The sequence below is a fragment of the Dama dama genome, chromosome 23, assembly GCF_033118175.1.
Source record: "Dama dama isolate Ldn47 chromosome 23, ASM3311817v1, whole genome shotgun sequence".
Lineage (NCBI taxonomy): Eukaryota > Metazoa > Chordata > Mammalia > Artiodactyla > Cervidae > Dama > Dama dama.
In genome coordinates, this window is record NC_083703.1 from 26166564 (window position 1) to 26188178 (window position 21615).

The 21615-nt window shown below is 42.4% G+C and overlaps 1 protein-coding gene and 1 pseudogene across 12 annotated transcripts in view; both read left to right on the forward strand.

The window, feature by feature from the left end:
* Positions 1-21615, forward strand: part of KIAA1217 (KIAA1217 ortholog) — a 440539-nt gene that overhangs the window by 155938 nt on the left and 262986 nt on the right. The window lies entirely within an intron of this gene.
* LOC133045242 (S-phase kinase-associated protein 2-like) lies at positions 1384-3009 on the forward strand (annotated as a pseudogene).

The window sequence follows — 21615 nt, forward strand, 5'->3', positions numbered from 1 at the left end:
GAATGAGGAGTCTTTTTTTTTTTTTTGGTTGTACTGGGTCTTTGTTAGTGCTTGGTCTTTTCTCTAGTTTTGAGAATGGGAGCTACTGTCTAGATGCAAGGAGGGGTGGGCTCCTCATTGTGGTTGCTTCTGTTGTCGCAGAGCACAGGCTCTAGGGCACAAGGGCTTCAGTAGTTGTGGCACACAGGCTTAGTTGCTCTGAAGCATGTGAGATCTTCCTGGACCGGGGATCAAACCCATGACCCCTGCATTGGCAAGTGGATTCTTTACCATTGAGCCACCAGGGAAGCCCAGGGGTGAGGAGTCTTAACCACCGGACCACCAGGGAAGTCTCAGAGCTTTGGTCTTTAGTGGAACTGAACTAAGGTCAAAGCACATGGGCACAGGTATAACGGGGTGGGTTGGAAAAGGTAGAGAGAGGACAAGCAGAGCCAGGAGGCCATGCTCTCATCCAGGTTTTTTGTTGAGGGAAGTAGACAGCCACTGAAATTTGCTTTTAGAAAGGCCACTGGCTGCAGGGTGGAGATGGGATGGGGTCTGGGATGAGGGATGCTGTTGAAAGACAGTGGACTGGTGCAGAAGGTGTATGGGACAGGAGGAGCCTCTGATTAGGGGTTGAGGGAGTGTCAGGGAAGATGGAGAGAAGCGGATGGATTCAAGATGTAGGAAGCAGCTGAAATTGACAGGAGTCGGTGAATGAAGGAGAGGGCAGGGGAAGCAGCAGGGGACAAGGGTGACTTCAGTTTCTAGAGTGGATCATAGTGTCTTTCTCAAGAGGAAGGAGAAGTTTGGGAGCTCAAGGTAGATGAGGCCTTTGACTGCAGTGTTTGGGATTATAGAGGACGTTTGAGGGGGGGTGTTCATTGGAGAGTTAAATAACAGAGGTTAAAGCTCAGAAGAAATATGTGAGCTGGAGGGACAGATTTGTGTCTCATTGACATGTATCTGTATGTGTTACCTATATCCATAGGGCATTTGAAGCCAAGGGAGTGGGCGGGGTGACCAAGGGGAGTGGGCATCGCCAGAAGATGAGGGCAGAGGACCACCCTGCACACAGTGGCTCCCAACCAGAATAGTTGCAAACTCTCTTGGAGACGTCTTTGCATTTTACCAATTTTGATTAGTGACAACAATTTTAAGGGTAAACAGAAGGTTAGGGAATTTTCTACATCTTTTGTTAGCTAATTATACAAGACTATATTTTAATAATGTAGATTTTGAGAGAAGTTTATTAGGAAGATGGTGGGGAGGACTTGATAGAGACAAAATATTCTAAGAAAGTAAGGGAGATTATTTACATAGATCAAGGCCCAGCAAAAGCAGAACTGATGTTGAATTGCCCATGGGCTTTGCAATGAAACGTTGTTCTCTAGGGGATTATGAAATTTCTCCCTCTGGGTGTATGATTTGAGCTCTCCTAACCATACGTCGGAGAACATCCCCCAGGAGCTGCTTTCAAACCTGGGCCACCCACAGAGCCCCCCACGAAAATGGCTGAAAAGCAAAGGGAGTGACAAGGACTTTGTAATTGTCCCTAGACCTAAGCTAAACCGAGAGAACTTCCCAGGTGTTTCTTGGGACTCCCTTGAAAACGAGCTGCTCTTAGGAATCTTTTCCTGTCTGTGCCTCCCTGAACTCCTGAAAGTCTCCAGTATTTGTAAAAGATGGTATCATCTAGTGTTTGACAAGTCTCTCTGGCAGGATGTAGACCTTGCGGGCAGAAACCTCTACCCAGACGTGGTTGGTCAGCTCCTGTCCTGAGGGGTGGTTGCCTTCTGCTGTCCGCGATCATTTATGGCCAACCGTTAGTTGAACATCTCAGCCCTTTTCGTCTACAGCACCTGGACCTGTCGAACTCTGTGACTGATGTGTCTACCCTGCACGGCCTTCTGTCTTACTGCTCCAAGTTGCAGAATCTCAGCCTGGAACCCTCCGACTTTCAGATCCCATTGTCGATAATGTTACTCAGAACGCAAATTTACTGCGACTAAACCTTTCTGAGTGTTCTGGATTCTCTGAATCTGCCCTGAAGTTGCTGAGCAGCTGTTCCAGACTGGATGGACTGAACCTCTCTTGGTGCTGTGACTTCACTGAAAAGCATGTACAGGTGGCTGGTGCACATGTGTCCGAGACCATCACCCGTGTCAGAGACCGTCACCCGTGTCAGAGACCGTCACCCGGATCAGAGACCATCACCCGTGTCTGAGACCGTCACCCAGCTGAGTCTCAGCGGGTACTGAAAGAATCTGCAGAGATCAGATGTCTCTTCCTCAGTTGGACGATGTCGCAGTCTTGTCCACCTAGACTTAAGCAATAGTGTCATGCTGAAAAATGACTGCTTTCCAGAATTTTGCCTACTCAGCTACCTCCAACACCTATCACTCAGTTGGTGCTATGACATAATACCTGAAACTTTACTTGAACTTGGAGAAATTCCCACATTAAAAACACTACAAGTCTTTGGAATCGTGCCATATGGTACCCTTCAACTGTTAAAGGAAGCCCTCCCTCATCTACAGATTAATTGCTCCCATTTCACCACCATCACCAGGCCAACCATTGGCAATAAGAAGAACCAAGTGATATGGGGCATCAAATGCCAACTGTCGCTGGAGAAGCCCAGTTGTCTATGAAGCCTCTATTGCAAGATGATGTCTCCTCTTTTCTTTAAACAGGGAAAGTAAGCAGGAAGCCCAACTGTGGAGAGCTCAGCTATTTTTATTCTTGGTTTTCTGTTGCCTTCCTTTTACAAGTATATTAGAGAACCAGTGGAGAGAGAAAACTATGAAGTGTTGCTTTTTAGAAATGACTATGAAAGCTTTTATCACGGCTGTACCCTTAAGAGCCTAAGCTTTATGCTTTTTGAAATTTTAGGGAGAGTGAGCCTATAATTTCAAGATACCTTAAATAGCAAAATTTGAACATCTTCCAGGTGCTATGCTTCATAAATCTATTTAGAACCAAGCTTAAAAATCACCACCAGCAAATCATTTGCGTAGCCTATATGGCAGGTGAACTTTCTTCTATTTAATTTTTCAGCACTGCTTTATTATAAGACATAAGTTGCAAAAAATAATAAGCTATTTGTATTGTAAGCTGAATAGAATGCGAATCATAGAGTAGATGTGAAGCAGTCTCTTTGAGGATAGCAAGAAAAATAGACGTTTCAACGGTGCCTTTAGATTCATAATTAGGTTGATGGAAACAAATATCCCCAGGTCATTCACCTTAAAACCTAAATAAAGAAGCAATCGGCCAACCAGAGGTGTAGAATTGGTATAGAATTCAAAGACTCAAGAGGCAGTTTTCTATAACAGGTTAACCTGGGGTATCCTGTAATGCACATTAATGAAGTCTCCTTTATGTACAGTTAGGAAGGTCCCCTGGAGGAGGAAATGGCAACCCACTCCAGTATTTTTGCCTAGAGAATCCCATGGACAGAGGAGCCTGGCAGGCTATAGTCCATGGGGTCGCAAAGAGTCGGACACAACTGAGCGACTAATACAATACTAACCATACATCAGAGAAGGCAGTGACAACCCACTCCAGTACTCTTGCCTGGAAAATCCCATGGACGGAGGAGCCTGGTAGGCTGCAGTCCATGGGGTCACTGAGTTGGACACGACTGAGTGACTTCACTTTCACTTTTCACTTTCATGCATTGGAGAAGGAAATGGCAACCCACTCCAGTGTTTTTGCCTGGAGAATCCCCGGGATGGGGGAGCCTGGCGGGCTGCCGTCTGTGGGGTTGCACAGAGTCAGACACGACTGAAGCAACTTAGCAGCAGCAACCATACGTCAGGAAGCTTCCATAAGCCTCTTATCCTTATCCATCAGAGGGCAGATGGAATGAAAACCACAATCACAGAAAACTAACTAAACTGATCACATGGACCACAGCCTTGTTTAACTCAATGAAACTATGAGCCATGCCATGTAGGGCCACCCAAGATGGACAGGTCATGGTGGACAGTTCTGACACAACATGGTCCACTGGAGAAGGGAATGGCAATCCACTTCAGTATTCTTGCCTTGAGAACCTCATGAACAGTATGAAAAGGCAAAAAGATAGGACACTGAAAGATGAACTCCACAGGTTGGTAGGTGCCAAGTAGGTGCCAAATATGCTATTGGAGATCAGTCGAGAAATAACTCCAGAAAGAATGAAAAGATAGAGCCAAAGCAAAAACAACACCCAGTTGTGGATGTGATTGGTGATGGAAGTAAAGTCCGATGCTGTAAAGAGCAGTATTGCATAGGAACCTGGAATGTTAGGTCCATGAATCAAGGCAAATTAGAAGTGGTCAAACAGGAGATGGCAAGAGTGAACATCAACATTTTAGGAATCAGTGAACTAAAATGGACTGGAATGGGTGAATTTAACTCAGATGATCATTATATCTACTACTGTGGACAAGAATCCCTTAGAAGAAATGGAGTAGTCATCATAGTCAACAAAAGAGTCTGAAATGCAGTGCTTGGATGCAGTCTCAAAAATGACAGAATGATCTCTGTTCTTTTCCAAGGCAAACCATTCAGTATCACAGTAATCTAAGTCTATGCCCTGACCAGTAATGCTGAAGAAGCTGAAGTTGAGCACTTCTATGAAGACCTACAAGATCTTCTAGAACTAACACCCCAAAAAGATGTCCTTTTCATTATAAGGGACTGGAATGAAAAAGTAGGCAGTCAAGAGATACCTGGAGTAACAGGAAAATGTGGCCTTTGAGTACAAAATGAAGCAGGTCAAAGGCTAACAGAGCCTTTGTTAAAAGAGAATGCACTGGTCAGCAAACACTGTCTTCCAACAACACAAGAGAAGATTCTACACAGGGACATCACCAAATGTTTGATAACAAAATCAGATTGATTATATTCTTTGCAGCCAAAGATGGAGAAGCTCTACACCATCAGCAAAAACAAGACCAGGAGCTGACTGTGACTCAGATCATGAACTCCTTATTGCCAAATTCAGACTTAAACTGAAGAAAGTAGGGAAAACCACTAGACCATTCAGGTATGACCTAAATCAAATCCCTTACAATTATACAGTAGAAGTGACAAATAGATTCAAGGGATTAGATCTGATAAACAGAGTGCCTGAAGACTATGGACAGAGGCTCATGACATTCTACAGGAGGCAGTGATCAAGACCATCCCCAAGAAAAAGAAATGCAAAAAGGCAAAATGGTTGTCTGACCAGGCCTTACAAGTAGCTGAGAAAACAAGAGAAGGAAAAAGGCAAAGGAGAAAAGGAAAGATATACCCACTTGAATGCAGAATTCCAGACAACAGCAAGGAGAAATAAGAAAGCCTTCCTCAGTGATCAGTGCAAAGAAATAGAGCAAAACGATAGAATGGGAAAGACTAGAGATCTCTTCAAGAAAATTAGAGACACCAAGGGAACATTTCGATGCAAAGATGAGCACAATAAAGGACAGAGGTGCTATGGGCCTAACAGAAGCAGAAGATATTAAGAAGAGGTGTCAAGAATATACAAAAGAGCTATACAAAAAAGATCTTCATGATCCAGATAACCACGATGGTGTGATCACTCACCTAGAGCCAGACATCCTGGAATGTGAAGTCAAGTAGACTTTAGGAAGCATCACTACGAGTAAAGCTAGTGGAGGTGATGGAATTCCAGATGAGCTATTTCAAGTCCTAAAAAGATGATGGTGTGAAAGTGCTGCACTTAATACGCCAGCAAATTTGGAAAACTCAGCAGTGGCCACAGGACTGGAAAAGGTCAGTTTTCATTCCAATCCCAAAGAAAGACAATGCCAAAGAATGTTCAGACTATTGCACAATTGTACTCATCTCACATGCTAGCAAAGTAATGCTCAAAATTCTCCAAGTCAGGCTTCTATAGTACGTGAACTGTGAACTTCCAGATGTTCAAGCTGGATTTAGGAAAGGCAGAGGAACCAGAGATCAAATTGCCAACATCTGTTGGATAATCAAAAAAGCAAGAGAGTTCCAGAAAAACATCTATTTCTGCTTTATTGACTATGCCAAAGCCTTTGACTGTGTGGATCACAATAAACTGTGGAAAATTCTTCAAGAGATGGCAATACCAGACCACCTGACCTGCCTTTTGAGAAATCTGTATGCAGGTCAATAAGCGACAGTTAGAACTGGACATAGAACAAGACTGGTTCCAAATCGGTAAAGGAGTACGTCAAGGCTGTACATTGTCACCCTGCTTATTTAACTTATATGCAGAGTACATCATTTGAAATGCCAGGCTGGATGAGGCACAAGCTGGGATCAAGATAGCCAGGAGAAATATCAATACTAGATAAGCAGATGACACTACCCTTATGCAGAAAGCAAAGAGGAACTAAACAGCCTTGATGAAAGTGAAAGAGGAGTGAAAAAGTTGGCTTAAAACACAGCATTCAGAAAACTAAGATCATGGCATCTGGTCCCATCACTTCATGGCAAATAGATGGGGAAACAATGGAAACAGTGAGAGTCTTTGTTTTGGGGCTCTAAAATCACTGCAGATGGTGACTGCAGCCATGAAAATAAAAGACGCTTGTTCCTTGGAAGAAAAGCTGTGACCGACCTAGACAGCATGTTAAAAAGCAGAGACATTACTTTGCCGACAAAGGCTCATCTGGTCAAAGCTGTGGTTTTTCTAGTAGTCATGTATGGATGTGAGAGTTGGACTATAAAGAAAGCTGAGCACCAAAGAATTGATGCTTGACTCTTGAGAGTCCCTTGGACTGCAAGGAGATCCAACCAGTCAATCCTAAGGAAATCAGTCCTGAATATTCATTGGAAGGACTAATGTTGAAGGTGAAACTCCAATACTTTGGCCACCTGATGGGAAGAACTGACTTATTGGAAAAGACCCTGATGCTGGATAAGATTGAAGGTGGGAGGAGAAGCGGACGACAGAGGATGAGATGGTTGGATGGTATCACTGACTGGATGGACATGAGTTTGAGTAAGCTCCAGGAGTTAGTGATGGACCGGGAAGCCTGGTGTGTTGCAGTCCATGGGGTTGCAAAGAGTCGGACACAACTAAGCGACTGAACTTAACTGAACTGAACTTGCCTCGGACTTCCCAGGTAGCTCAGCTGGTAAAGAACCTGCCTGCCAATGCAGGAGACATTAGAGACTCGGGTTCAATTTCTGGGTTGGAAAGATCTCCTGGAGGAGGGCATGGCAGCCCACTCCAGTATTCTTGCCTGGAGAGAATCCCATGGACAGCGGAGCCTGGCGGGCTACAGTCCATGGGGTTGCAAAGAGTCAGACATGACTCCGCGACTAAGCACAGCACAGTAGCAACCATGCCTCACTAACATGTTTACCTTTGCAAATATAATTGAACACAAAGAGTTCAATTCTGCTGGTAAAAACAGTTGGTTTTAATAGTATAATATAAATGTTCCCTTCAGTAACATGGAGGATATTTAAATTGAAATCCTTGAAGCTCTTCAGGTTTTATGGAAGATTGTGAGGCTATGTGTGTGCTAAGTCACATCAGTCGTGTCAGGGTACTAGAATCAAAATAAATTCAGGGGATGCTTGGCATTTGTTTTACTATCAGTCTTATGGCATTTGTTCTACTCAGTCTTGTGACAATTTCCTGTTTGATTAGTAGTCAAGATAAGTTCTCCATGTATACAAAAAAGAAGACTCCTTACCCTTCACTGGTGTCCATTTTTAAAAGTCTGTGCTGTGGTCCAGGTCAGGAAAGGCTGTAAAAAAAAAAACCATCCAAAATGCACATTGGGAGAAATGATGTTCTGTCTTTGGGAAACTTACTCTGATCTTATTATCTCTAAATTGCATTTCTATTTGAGGCACTTTATTTAAAGTAGTTTCTGTGGAGGAAATGGGCATAGAGTTAATGATCTGGAGCTTACGGAAAGCTGAGACTATAGAATGAGTACACGTCCAATACACACTTTAATTTCTTAGCCAGGACACAGATCAGAAAGGGCCGCCAGTCATCCTCTCCTGTGCCTCAGGTTATGAGTAAATGTCACCATGATGTTCAGGGGCTTAACATCTCACTAGTTTACAGTGAGTTTGTCTGTTTTATAATTAGAGGTTAATAAACTGGTTGGTATATTTATGTGTGAGGTTCTGGTGACTAAGAGACCATGTAGACTCCTTCTTGAGCCTTAGCGAATTGCCGCCTCCCTCCCATGGAATCCTAAGTTGTTGCAGGCAGCTTCTTGGTTTTCTCTAAAGTAATCACAGGTGGGGACAGTTCCCAAATTACATCTGTTTGAGCAAAATATTGAAATAATATGAGCTTTTCCTGAAAGCGTTTTTCTTGAAAGTCTTGCCCAGTGTCTGCCTGTCCAGTAAACACAGGACTTGCATCTTGACTTTCCCCACACTCCCTGTATCTACTCACAACCCATCCTTTCTGTCCTGACTCATACTGTCCAGTGTAGTATGCATTTCAGAGGGAATGACTCTAAACCCAAGATTCAGTTTTGTTAGGAAGCACATCACTACGTTTTGTGGGGTGGCATCAATACTAGTAAGTTTTTAAAATATATATATATATATATTAATATATATATATATAAATACTGCCTTATAAACCTACCCCCAAGAAGTAATTGCTGTTCACATTTTTGTTCATAATTTTCAGTGTTCTATCAATGCATAGATATTTTTAAACAAAAGTAGCATCTGGTACACTCTAATCCTTTAAATTTGTCAACATTTCACAAGCATGTTCTCAAGTCATGAAAATAAGGAATATAAATTAATTTCATCCACATCCTCTTTAGACTGGAAATTCATCCTACTTCAGCTCTCCGATCCCTTTGCTGCTCTTTAGCAAATCTCATCCTTAAGAGGCTGTCTTTAAACAGTAAATGTAAAATTACCTTGTCATAGCACTCGTAGAAATAATTATAATTCTTCTTACTTATACCAAGGTGTCAGGTTAACTATGTGAAGGGCAAGTAGAGTTCGTTATTTATTGTATTCAGTTTTAGAAAAATCCCAGCTGGATAGGTAGCATGTCATCTCTGATAGCATCTCCGTCAGAAAGCATTAATGAGCCACATAATTTACAGAGTATCTCGGAATCTATAGGAAAACTACACTGCATCACCTCTGCCTTCAAGGACTTACTCCTACAGGTGAAGGAGCTCCTGGTTTCTTTCCCTCCTGTATGGCTTTGGCATCACAGGAGCCAGTGTTGCTCTAGGCTCAGTCACACATGGGTAATGTCAGTCACCAATGCCAGCTCAAGTCACAAGATACATTCCACAAAATCAGAATCGAACCGAAGCACAACAGTTTAAGTCCACTAATTCCAACAGCCTGATGTTTCTTGTGAAAATGAATTTAGGTATTATCACTACCATGCTTTACAATGTCATGCTAGATAGAAATTTGCCTCCATCAAGTGACCACTCATCTTGTTGTTTTCAAATAAAAAAGAGATTGAAGATTGCTTATTGTGAAGATTGCTTACAGTGGAAGTAGAAGAGGTGAGATAGTTGAGTTTGCTGAGGTTGAACTCAAATTAATGGGGATGATTTGGGCTAGGGCCAAGTAGGTATAGGGACGTATACTTTCTTCTTCTCTTTTTAAAAAATATTTATTTATTTATTTATCTGGCTGCATCAGGTCTTAGTTATGGCACGTGGGCTTAATTGCCCCATGGCACATGGGATCTTGGTTCCCTCACTGGGGATTGAACCCAGGTTCCCTGCATTGGAAGGCGGATTCTTAACCATTGGACAACCAGGGAAGTCCGTCTCCTGGTCTTTGTAACTGTTTTGTAGGTGATTCCAAAAAAAGAAAAAGATTTGCTGGGTCTGTCATATACCATAGAGGCATGCTCAAAGTCCTCTGGCGTTAATGGCATCTGACTCAGACATAATTGTCTTTAACATATCACTTGTAAAACCTACCATGCTACTCAAAGGGACATACTGCCATTTAACTGGGAAATACTAATGAGTAAGGAGTATGTGGAAATTTTATCTAGAAAATGAAGTCTTTATGAAAAGGAACGAAGGCTGTTTGGAAAAGAGTGTATAAGAAAGATATTATAAGTTTAAGGTTTATGAATCCTGCATATTAAATATAAATAGCTATTAAATTATTTACTGTGTTATAATTAAAAGGAGTAATTAAACTAGAGCCTATGATGAAGAATCTGGAATTTATGTGAAAACCTACAAAACTTAAATGTAATAAATTGAAAATAGAAAAAAATTTCATCAACTAACTCCAGTTGAAAGTTTCTTGCTGCTGCTTTTTGCATTCTAGGGGGAAAAGTTATGTAGTACATGTGCTATTATGGAGGAGAAGTGAAAATGATATTGCTCATGGACAAGAAAAAGTGAGACATAGTGAAAGAGCTCAGTTTCATCTGTTGGTTGGAATTGTAATGTTCTAAGAAAGGTCTTGGTCATTTGATTCTCCACGTTTAATGTTTTGACTTTTTAAAAAACTGACTTGAAAATTCACTGTCTAGGGCTCAGGGAACTCATCTTCTGGAAGAAATGATTCATTAAAATAAATGAACCTATGGGCTCTTGACCATTTTTAACATGATGGAGGATAGGTTTGAAGGAGTTGGTATTCTTCTGTGCTCAGATCATCGGTGACATTCTTTAGAAAAGGTGTGTGGAAGTCTTTCACATGGAACCACTGAAATTGACACTTACATGTATCAAAATAGGTGAATATCTGCAGTTTCATATAGTTCATGCTAACAGATTCTAAATGGGGCTAAGACCATGACTTGAGTGAATTGAAAAGGAAGGAGGTTCCATGTCTTAAGGACAAAACAACATTTGCAAAAATGTAACAGAAAATTGAGAGAAGCAAAACAGTTTTGCTTTGCTTGAATTTCTGGAATAATCTGGAGTACAAAAGGTGGACTTTGGGTGATTAAACAATGCGTCAGTGTATGTTCATCAACTGTCACAAACGTACCTGTCTGGTGGGGTACTATAAAGTGATAACATGCTGTAAAATCAAATAGGAAGGTGTTGAACTTCACCATTAATTTGAAATTTGCCTAGATTCGTTGAAAATGACATTCTCTCCATCTGTAAACAAATGATTTAAATTAAAAAATACTAATTATAATTCTTCAACCTAGGAGAGAGAGTTTTCCATTTAAGAAACAGTTATCAGATACATGAGAAAAATGTTTTTATATTTAAGTAGTATGATCTCAGCACGTACAAAGGCCAGTATTTCTTAATCAGATGTGTTGATGGCCTATTTCAAGTCAATATTTTTTACTTATTAAAATGAGACTGCTGGGAATTCCCTAGTGGTCCAGTGGTTAAAACTTGGCACTTTCATTGCAGAAGATTCCGCCCCTGGTTCTGTTCCAGGGTTCAGTCCTGGCTTGGGAACTAAGATCCCAAAGCCCATGCGCGCTATATTGCTTCAGTCGTGTCTGACTCTTTTTCACCTATGGACTGTAGCCCACCAGGCTCCTCTGTCCATATGGCAGGTCAAAAAGCAAAAGCAAAGATACTAGACCGCCAGGGCAGTGTTTGGTAGAAAATAATGTACTTTCAAAACTTCACTTACAGATTTTTTAATTAATTTATTTATTTTGGGGCTGTGCTGGGTCCTCCTTGCTGTGCGGGCCTTTCTCTAGTTGCGCTGAGCCGGCTTCTCATTGCGGTGGCTTCTCTCGTCGTGGAGCATGGGCCCTAGGGTGCGTGGGCTTCAGCAGTTGTGGCTCCCAGCCTCTAGAGCACAGAGTCGGTAGTTGTGGCGCACAGGCCCAGTTGCTGCAAGGCCTGTGGGATCTTCCAGACTCAGGGATCAAACCTGTGTTTCCTGCACTGGCAGGCAGAGTATTCACCACTGAGCCACCAGTGAGACCCTCACTTAAAGATTTTAAATAAAGGTTTAATTTTAGAACAATTTTTAAATCGCAAAGATAACTTAAAAAGTTCCCATTTATCCCCTAAACAATTTCCCCCAGTTATTATTTCCCCCAGTTATTCCCCAGTTATTAACATCTTAAGTGGTACATTTGTCACAATTCATGAACCAGTGTGGCTAGATATTACCACTATCTGCAGTCCATAGTTTATTCGGTCCCATTCTTTTCTGTTCCAGGATCCCACGGTACTTTTAGTCGTCATGTCTCCTTAGGATTCTCTGGGCTGTAACAGGTCCTCAAACTTCCCTTGTTTTTAATGACCTTGACAATTTGGGGGAGTACTGGCAGATATTTTGTAGACTTCCCCTCAGATGAGACTTGCCTGATGTATTTAAAAAGAAAAAAAATTTTTTTTATTAAGACAGTATTTTCAGAGCAGTTTTAGTTTCGTAACAAAAAGAGGGGTAGGTAGACAGATTTCCTGTATACCCTCTGCCCCTACACACGCATAATTCCTCTGTCCCTTGACTGTACATATGTTACAACTGATGAACCTGCACTGATGCATCGTTATATATATATATATATATATATATATATACATATATATAATATATACTATTATAGTATCATATATGACAGGGGTCCCCAACCTCTGGGATCTAGTGCCTGATGATCTGAGGTGGAGCTGATGTAATAATAATAGAAATAAAGTGCACAATAAAAGTAATGTGCTTGAATCATCCTGAAACCATCCCTCCTCTCCCCCAACCCTTGGTTCGTGGAAAAATTGTCTTCAATAAAACTGGTCCCTTCCTGGTGCCCAAAAGGTTGGGGACTGCTGATTGACAATATTTTCCCTGCCCTAAAAATTCTCTGTAATCTGGCTAATCAATGTTAAACCAACTACCAATCCCTGGTAATCGCTGATTTTTTTTTTTTTTTCACTGTCTCCGTACTTTTGCCTTTTTTGTAGCATGTCACATAGTTGTAATTATATAGTATGTAGCCTTTTCAGATTGGCTCCTTTTACTTAGTAAAATGCATTTAAGTCGCCTCCACGTCTTTCCAGGGGGCTTCCCTGATGGCTCAGCAGGTAAGGAATCTGCCTGCAGTGCAGGTTCCGTCCCTGGATCATGAAGATCCCCTGGAGGAGGGCATGGCAACCCACTAAATATTCTTGCCTGGAGAATCCGATGGACAGAGGAGCCTGGCGGGCTACAGTCCATAGGATTACAAGGAGTGGGACACAGCTGAAGCGAATGAGCATACACATCCATCTTTTCATGGCTTGATAAGTTCATTTCTTTTTAGCACTGATTAATATCTCACTGTTTAGATGTAGCACAGTTTATTTATTCATTCATTTACTAAAGGGCATCTTAGTTGCTTCAAAGTTTTGTCAGTTGTGAATAAAGCTGCTGTAAATATCCATTGACATGTTTTTGTGTGGACGTAAGCTTTCAGCTCTTTTGGGCAAATACCAATGGGCACAGTTGCTGTATCATTTTGTAAAAGTACCTTTAGCTTTGTTAAAACCACTGAATTGTCTTACAAAGTGGCTGTACCATTTCCACCAGCAATGAATAAGCCTTCCAATTGCTCCACATCGTCACCAAAGTAGGTGAATAATGGTGTCTAATTGTTTTAATTTGCATTTCATTGATGGCGATCTCGATATGGAACAGCTTTTCTTATGCTTATTTACCATCTTTGTTTTGTTTTGGCTGTGCCCCACTTGGCCTGTGGGATCTTGTTCCCTGACCGGTGATCAAACTCTTGCCCCCTGCAGTGGAAGTGCAGAGTCTTAACCCCTGGACCACCAGGGGAGTCCCTATTTGCCATTTTGATAGCTTCTTTGATGAGATGTCTTTTCAGTTCTTTTGACATTTATTTTGTTGGGTTGTTTGTTTTCTTACTGTTGAGTTTTAAGAGCTCTCTGTATAATTTCACTTATTTTTCACAACCAAAATACGTATTTTAAGACTCCTTAAGTGCTATCATTAATTTTCAGTTTTACAGGATTTCTTATTAGTTTAGAATAAGGTTCACCCTTCCTCTATTAATACAAGTTAAAGGTTTATTCATTTACTTTTTATATGTATGCTGTTGCTGCTCAGTCACTTCAGTCATGTCTGACTCTGTGCAACCCTGTGTGCTGTAGCTCGCCAGGCTCCTCTGGCCATGGGATTCTCCAGGCAAGAGTACTGGAGTGGGTTGCCATGCCCTCCTCCAGGGGAATCTTCATGACCCAGTGATCGAACCCGGGTCTCCTGCTCTGCAGGCAGATTGTTTACAGCTGAACCACCAGGGAAGCCTGGTGGCTCAGTGGTAAATTTATAAATAAATGTATATGTATACATATATATATATATTTGTTCATATACGAAAGGAACCTCCATATATATATATATATGTATGTATGTATACATATATATATATTGTACACATCAAATGAGGCAGGCAAGGACCCTACTTTTTAAAACATTTTTTGCTATGAAATTGTGCTTATATACTCTTACTATCCTTTTTAAAAAATATTCATTTATTTGTTTGACTGCTTCCATCTTATTAATAGTTGCAGCACTTGGGATCTTCCTTGCCTCATGCGATATCTTTCGTTGCTGGTGCAGGAACTCTCCGGTTGCAGAGGGCCGGCTCAGTAGCTCTGAAGCATGTGGGATCTTAGCTCCTGACTAGGAATCAATTTTAGTATATGTGCTGCCGAAGCGAGCACCCTGACTAGGAATCAAACCCATGTCCTCTGCATTGCAAGGCTAATTCTTAACCACTGGACCGCCAGGGAAGTCCCAAAGACCCTACTTTTAGAAGTTTACAACTCAGGAAGGAAGGCTCGGTGGGAGGTATTGTTATAGACTTAATTTAATGGGAAACAAGGCGGAACGTTTCAAGGACAGTTAGTCCCTTAAATCTTCTTTATCCTTGGCTGATTCTGGCTTTTGAGACTTCAGAAGCCTTCCCCAGATGTTTTTGCATTCTCTGAAGGAATGTTAAAAATTCTAATTCAGGGTAATTTTGTTTTACTCCAGACTCTGAGTGCTAAGGTTAGTTTCTCAAGCAAAGCATTCTGTCCCCTCCAGGAAGGGAAGTCTTGATGAACAGAAAATATTCACCCTCTCTGAATTTTTCTACTTAGCAGTAATTGGAATAACCACCTGGTCAGCTTCACTCATAAGGGGTAGGGGGTGTGATTATGTTTGCTTCAAGCAGATAACACAAATTCCCCAATCCATGCCTATGGATTTGAATTTAATAGCATCCTGGACTTGACTTCTCAGAAGCATCTCTCACTTGTCTTCAATTAGGATGTTTAGGTCAATGAGAACTTTTGTGAGTCCAAAAGGACGGCATTCATGTTTGAGAAAACTGAGACTGACAAATCAAATTTTAATTACAGGAAATAATCACAAACCACTGTAGATGCAATTAAAGGCCTTTTTCTTTTGGAGAAGCTTGTTTGTCTTTTATGTTTTGTTCCCCTAAGCTCATTATAAAAAGTACTATACTATATTCTTTCATGCTTATAGTCTAAACTCTATAACATTCCTGATGTGAATATGGAAATGAATTTTGTTGAAATCAAAGAAATTACTTAATAGGATTTTTTAAAAGCCTGTTAGTAGAAGTGGTTTAACATTTTTAAAGAAAATGTTTGCATTGTTCATGATTAAACCAAACTAGACACCTGACTCGGAGAAGGCAGTGGCACCTCACTCCAGTACTCTTGCTTGGAGAATCCCAGGGATAGGGGAGCCTGGTGGGCTGCCCTCTATGGGGTCGCACAGAGTTGGACACGACTGAAGTGACTTAGCAGCAGTAGCAGCAGACACCTGATGCCTGATTTCCATCTAAACCTCCCTTTCTGTGACCAATGAGTTGAGAATTCCTTTATGAGTTGAGAATTGATTAATTAAAACCATAATTTGATTCTCCAAACTGGTTAGGATTTAAATGTATAAGACAGGTCTCACTTAATAACATGAGAGTTTTTTGGTTTTCTTTTTATCTCCCCCTCCCAGCCCCCTACCCCCACCCCACTTCCCACCTTGAGGCATACGGGATCTTAGTTCCCTGACCAGGGATTGAACCCCTGACCTCTGCATTGGGAGTGTAGCATCTTAACCACTGGAGCAGCAGGGAAGTCCCTTGATTTTCTTTTTAAATGGTCACTTGGTAGCCACCAGAGAAACATATGGGTTGAGCAAGGCATCATAGGTCTGTTCAAAGCTTGCAGAAGAACCAAGCTGGCAGAATATAATATTTCCAGTTGCAATCCAACCAGCCTTTGAAATTTATCCTCATCTGAAAAGCACTCAGTTCAGTTCAGTCGCTCAGTCATGTCCGACTCTTTGCGACCCTATGAACTGCAGCATGCCAGGCCCCCTGTCCATCACCAACTCCCGGAGTTCACCCAAATCCATGTCCGTTGAGTCAGTGATGCCATCCAACCATTTCATCCTCTGTCGTCCCCTTCTCCTCCTGCCCTCAATCTTTCCCAGCATCAGGGTCTTTTCAAATGAGTCAGCTCTTCGCATGAGGTGGCCAAAGTATTGGAGTTTCACCTTTAACATCAGTCCTTCCAATGAATATTCAGGACTGATTTCTTTTAGGATGGACTGGTTGGATCTCCCTGCAGTCCAAGGGACTCTTAAGAGTCTTCTTCAACACCACAGTTCAAAAGCATCAATTCTTCAGTGCTCAGCTTTCTTTATAGTCCAACTCTCACATCCATAAATGACCACTGGAAAAACCATAGCCTTGACTAGATGGACCTTTGTTGATAAAGTAATGTCTCTTCTTTTCAATATGCTGCCTAGGTTGGTCATAACTTTCCTTCCAAGGAGTAAGTGTCTTTTAATTTCATGGCTGCAAGTACTACAGGATTTTAAAATAATGCAGTTAGACACACAACTTCGGTGCCCACTTCCTAAATTCCTCTAATTACTCAGTTGCCAACACAGCTTGTTTATTTGAAAGATGTTGGGATGCAGGTCGAGCAGCATATATTATGGTTGCATTTCTTCCTGTGTATTATTTTAATTTGAAAATGTTAAAGTGTGTTCAAGAGTATTTGCCTGTATCACAGATATGTAGACTAAGAGACATGATTTTGATGGACTTTTGCTCCCAGAACTAGATTGAAAAAATTTTCTTTTGTTTTTTTGGCTGCACTGGGTCTTCGTTGCTGCCCACAACTTTCTTTAGTTTTGGTGTGGTCGCTTCTCTTGTTGCAGAGCACAGGCTTAGTCATTTTTTGACGCATGGCATGGACTCGGTTGCTCTGAGGTATGCGGAATCTTCCTGGACCAGGAATAGGACCTGTGTCCCCTGCATTGGCAGATGGATTCTTAACCACTGATCACCAGGGATGTCCCCAGGATTAGATTTCCTTTAGCTTTTTTTCCTACTCTTCACAGCAGTCCATACAAGGCATCCGCACTGTATTTTCCCTGTATCCTACTTCTGTTTACATTCCTTCAACAATTATACACAGGCATACTGTACTGTATGCGGGTTTGGTTCCAGACCACTGCAATAAACTGAACATTGCAACACAGTGAGTCACATGAATTTTTTTATTCGTGTGCATATAAAAGTCATATTTACACTGTACTTTAGTACAGTGCATTTAAAAGTTGTATTTACACTGTTCTTTAGTCTATTAAGTATACGATAGCATTATGACTAAAAAAAAACTATGTGCCTACCTTAATTCAAAAATTGTTGCTAAAAATGCTAGCCATCATCTGAGCCCTTAGCGAGTTGTAATCTTTTTGCAGTAGTAACATCACAGATCACCCTAACATAGTGGTCCCCCACCTTTTTGGCACCAGGGACCAGTTTCATGGAAGACAGTTTTTCCACGGACTTGGGGTGGGGGGCTAGTTTTAGGATGATTCAAGCACAAGACATTGTGCACTTTATTTCTGTTATTATTACATCATCTCCACCTCAGATCATCAGGCATTACTAGATCCTAGAGGTTGGGGAACCCTGTCCTAATATATATAATGATGATGAAAAAGTCTGAAGTATCGTGAGAATTACCAAAATGTGACCCAGATACATGAAGGGAGCAAGTGCTGTTGGCAAAATGGCCCTGAGGGACTTGCTCAACTCAGGGTTGCCACAAACCTTCGGTTTGTAAAAGTGCAATAAAGGTGAAGCGCAGTAAAATGAGGTCTGCCTGCGTTGGACAGCACCCACGTGGCAGGCGGTGGACCTGCAAGTGTGGACAGTGCTCAGCCCTTGCCTCAATTCTCTAGGGGGAGGTGGCACAGGGTTGCTATGTAGGATGTAGGTGCTGACTTGAGGAACAGAACATGAAGGGGGCCCCAAGCGGGGGACACCTCACCTTAGAGGGAACAAGGCGGTGAGAGGCCATTTGGACCAGGGAAGGTTGCCCAGAGATGCTGGTCCTAAAACTGACTGTTCAAGATTGAGTCAGATTTTGCCAGACACAAAGAGTCACATGGAAACAAAGAGATCATGGTATGTCCAGGAAGTAGCCTATAAGGAGTTTAAAGAACCTGCAACACAATCATGTACATGGGGGTATCTGGGGCATCTGGAAAGTGAGGGAGCTAGGCTGGATCAATGAAGTGCTTGGACGTCAGGTCAAGAAGTCTGGGTTTCATCCTGTGGACAGTGGGAAGCAAGTGAAGGATCATCCTTAGGGAAGTGGTGTGATCAAATGTGCATTTCACGCAAGTCTGATGAGAAGCCTTTGGGTTTCATCTTACAAAAAGCTAGATCCCTTCACACTTACATAGCTGCTATGTATTAGTCCCCTGCTGTGTGCCTAGGCCTATCCATATATGTTTTTCCCCCTATACTTTTAATCCATTTCTCTCTACTGGCTCTTATCTTCCTCATACCATGCCATGTTTATAAACTTAACAAAGTCCAGTGTTACAAATGAAATAATACTACTAAGACATTTAGGTGAGGATATTGCCATCAGTGTTGGATTTAGCAGCAGTGAATCCAGGCACCCTTGGAAGGAGCCATATCAGTTGGGGAACAGGAGCAGTAGGTCAGGGACTAGCAGGTCAGGAAGGTGAAGTGGGGGATCAGTCAGTTCAGTCTCTAAGTTGTGTCCAACTCTTGGCGACCCCATGGACTGCAGCACGCCAGGCTATCCTGTCCTGCTCTGTCTCCCAGAGCTTGCTCAAACTCATGTCCATCGAGTCATTTGTTGATGCCATCCAACCATCTCATCTTCCGTTGCCCCCTTCCCCTGCTGCCCTCAATCTTTCCCAGCATCAGGGTCTTTCCCAGTGAGTCAGTTCTTCGCATCAAGTGGCCAGAGTATTGGAGCTTCACCTTCAGCATCAGTCCTTCCAATGAATATTCAGGATTGATTTCTTTTTGGATTGACTGGTTTGATCTCCTTGCAGTCCAAGGGACTCTCAAGAGTCTTCTTCAACACCTCAGATCAAAAGCTTCAGTTCCTCGGTGCTCAGCTTCCTTTATGGTCCAGCTCTCACCATAAAGAAGTAGGGAATAGAGAGGCTCTTTCTGGGAACGTTACCGTGAAAGAGAGGAGTTAAGTGTAGAAAACTGTAAGAAGCATATGGTCCCCAAGGAAGCCTGGGAGGAGAGAACCCAAAGGCACAAGAAAGTCAGTGTGTGGATTTGCTTTGGGGAGGAGAGAGGGGAGGAGAAGGACATGTAGATGAGATTGTCTGTGGTGCTGTGGGAAGTGGGGGAAGGCTTACTGCTTGCCTTGGAGTTTTCCAGTCATGAACTTCTGCTGAGAATGGAGAAAAGGCTGGTGAGGAAGGAACCTGAAGGGAATGGGCAAGGTTTGAGGGAGCATTTGTGTGGGAAGAAGATGGAAATGGTGAGAAGGTGATCACCACCACCCTGTGGGAGCCCATCTGAGCGTGAGGACCATGGCAGGATGGGGTGCCATTCGGCAAGGCTAGAGAACTTTCTTCAGCCATGATCAGTAGCCTGGTATGGGAACAGAGAAGGTCTGAGTGGAGGTTGAGGCTTGGTTGTGTGGGTGTGGGAAGAATCACATGGTCAAAGGAGATGAAGGGTTTGAGAAAAGTATGGGGAAGTGATAGATATTGGAGTCCAGAACTTTTAGGAAGAGATGCTTAACAGGGAGGGAACTGGAAGAAGACAAGACATTGTCTGAGGAGGTGATGGTGAGAACTGAAAAGTTGCCATCAGACATGGAGGCAGGGAATGAGAAAGAAACTTGAGGGAGGGTACATATGTATACTTAGGACTGATTCATGGGCTTTACAGGTGGCATTAGTGGTTAAAAAAAAAAACAAAACCCATCTACCAATGCAGGAAACATAAGAGACACAGGTTTAATCCCTGGGTGATGAAGAGCCCCTGGAGGAGGACACAGCAACCCACTCCAGTATTCTTGCCTGGAGAATCCCATGGACAGAGGAGCCTGGCTGGCTCGAGTCCATCGGATCGCAGAGTCGGACATGACTGAAGCCACTTAGCATGCATGCTCGCATGACTGATTCATGTTGTTATACGGCAGAAACCAACACAACATTGTAAAGCAATTATCCTCCAATTAAAAATTTATTAAAAAGAAAGCGGAAAAATTCAGACCCAGAGTAACAGTTGTGGGCTCTACTCCAAGGGGTGGCTGTTAATGAAGGCAAAGAGCTGGCAGGGATTCTCTAAAGAGACCCAAGAGACTTCCCTGGTGGTCCAGTGGTTAGGACTCCAGGCCTTCTCTGCAGGGAGGTACGGGTTGGATCCCTGGTCAGGAAACTGAGATCCCACATGCCTGGTGGCTCAGGCAAAAAAGAAAAGACCCCAGATCCTGGAGACAAAGGTATGAAAGGTCCTCAGGGCCCTGGAGTGCCCAGGGTGATGGCAGAAATTAGAGTGAAAAGAGAGGGAGGAGAGCTCCAAGCATGCGTGAACACCTGAGTCATTATCTGAGTAGGAGTAAAGAGGCATATCATGGGGTATGTTCCTCTGCAGAAGAAAGCCTTCCTTGCGTTTAAAAAAAAAAAAAATATGAAATGTAACTTGTAAAATCTGATTTTCATCACAATTTCTCAAAATGGAAAAGTGACCCAAAGTTGGCATCTGTTGGAATTCTGAAAGTATCCTAAAAACTATGCCTATAAATATTGTCTTTCATTTCTCAGGTGAGGTTTTATAATTTCAAAAAAAAGAGAGGTGGTTCTTTCTCATTTGCTGAGTTTGGACTCACTGCCCTAATACAATAGGAGGAAGGCTTTTCAAACCGTAACATGAACAGACACCTCTCTTGCTGCTGCTGCTGCTGCTGCTGAGTCACTTCAGTCGTGTCCGACTCTGTGCGACCCCATAGACAGCAGCCCACCAGGCTCCTCTGTCCACAGGATTCTCCAGGCAAGAATATTTAGTGGGTTGCCATTTCCTTCTCCAGACATCTCTCTTAAGACCTTTTATTTTGGGAGAATTAAAATCTATCTCATGGAGATAGCCGATTGTCCTCTCTGCAGAGTTTGGTTTGCGTTCATCATCTGATGGAGTCTTCTGTTTTATGTTAAGTGCGACCACTTAACACTTGTTGGGTGCCACCACCCCCACCACGACTACAGTTGTGTTGGGATAGGAAGCATAGGCCCCAAGGTGGCCTTGTGAACAAGGACCCTCAAGCTGCCTCTTTTTGCTATATACTCGTGGGCAGCCCCAGAGTCCGATCCTCAAAGGGAAGTTCCTACCAGCTTTTATCTTAGAAAATTTGATCAAACATCCCACTTCTG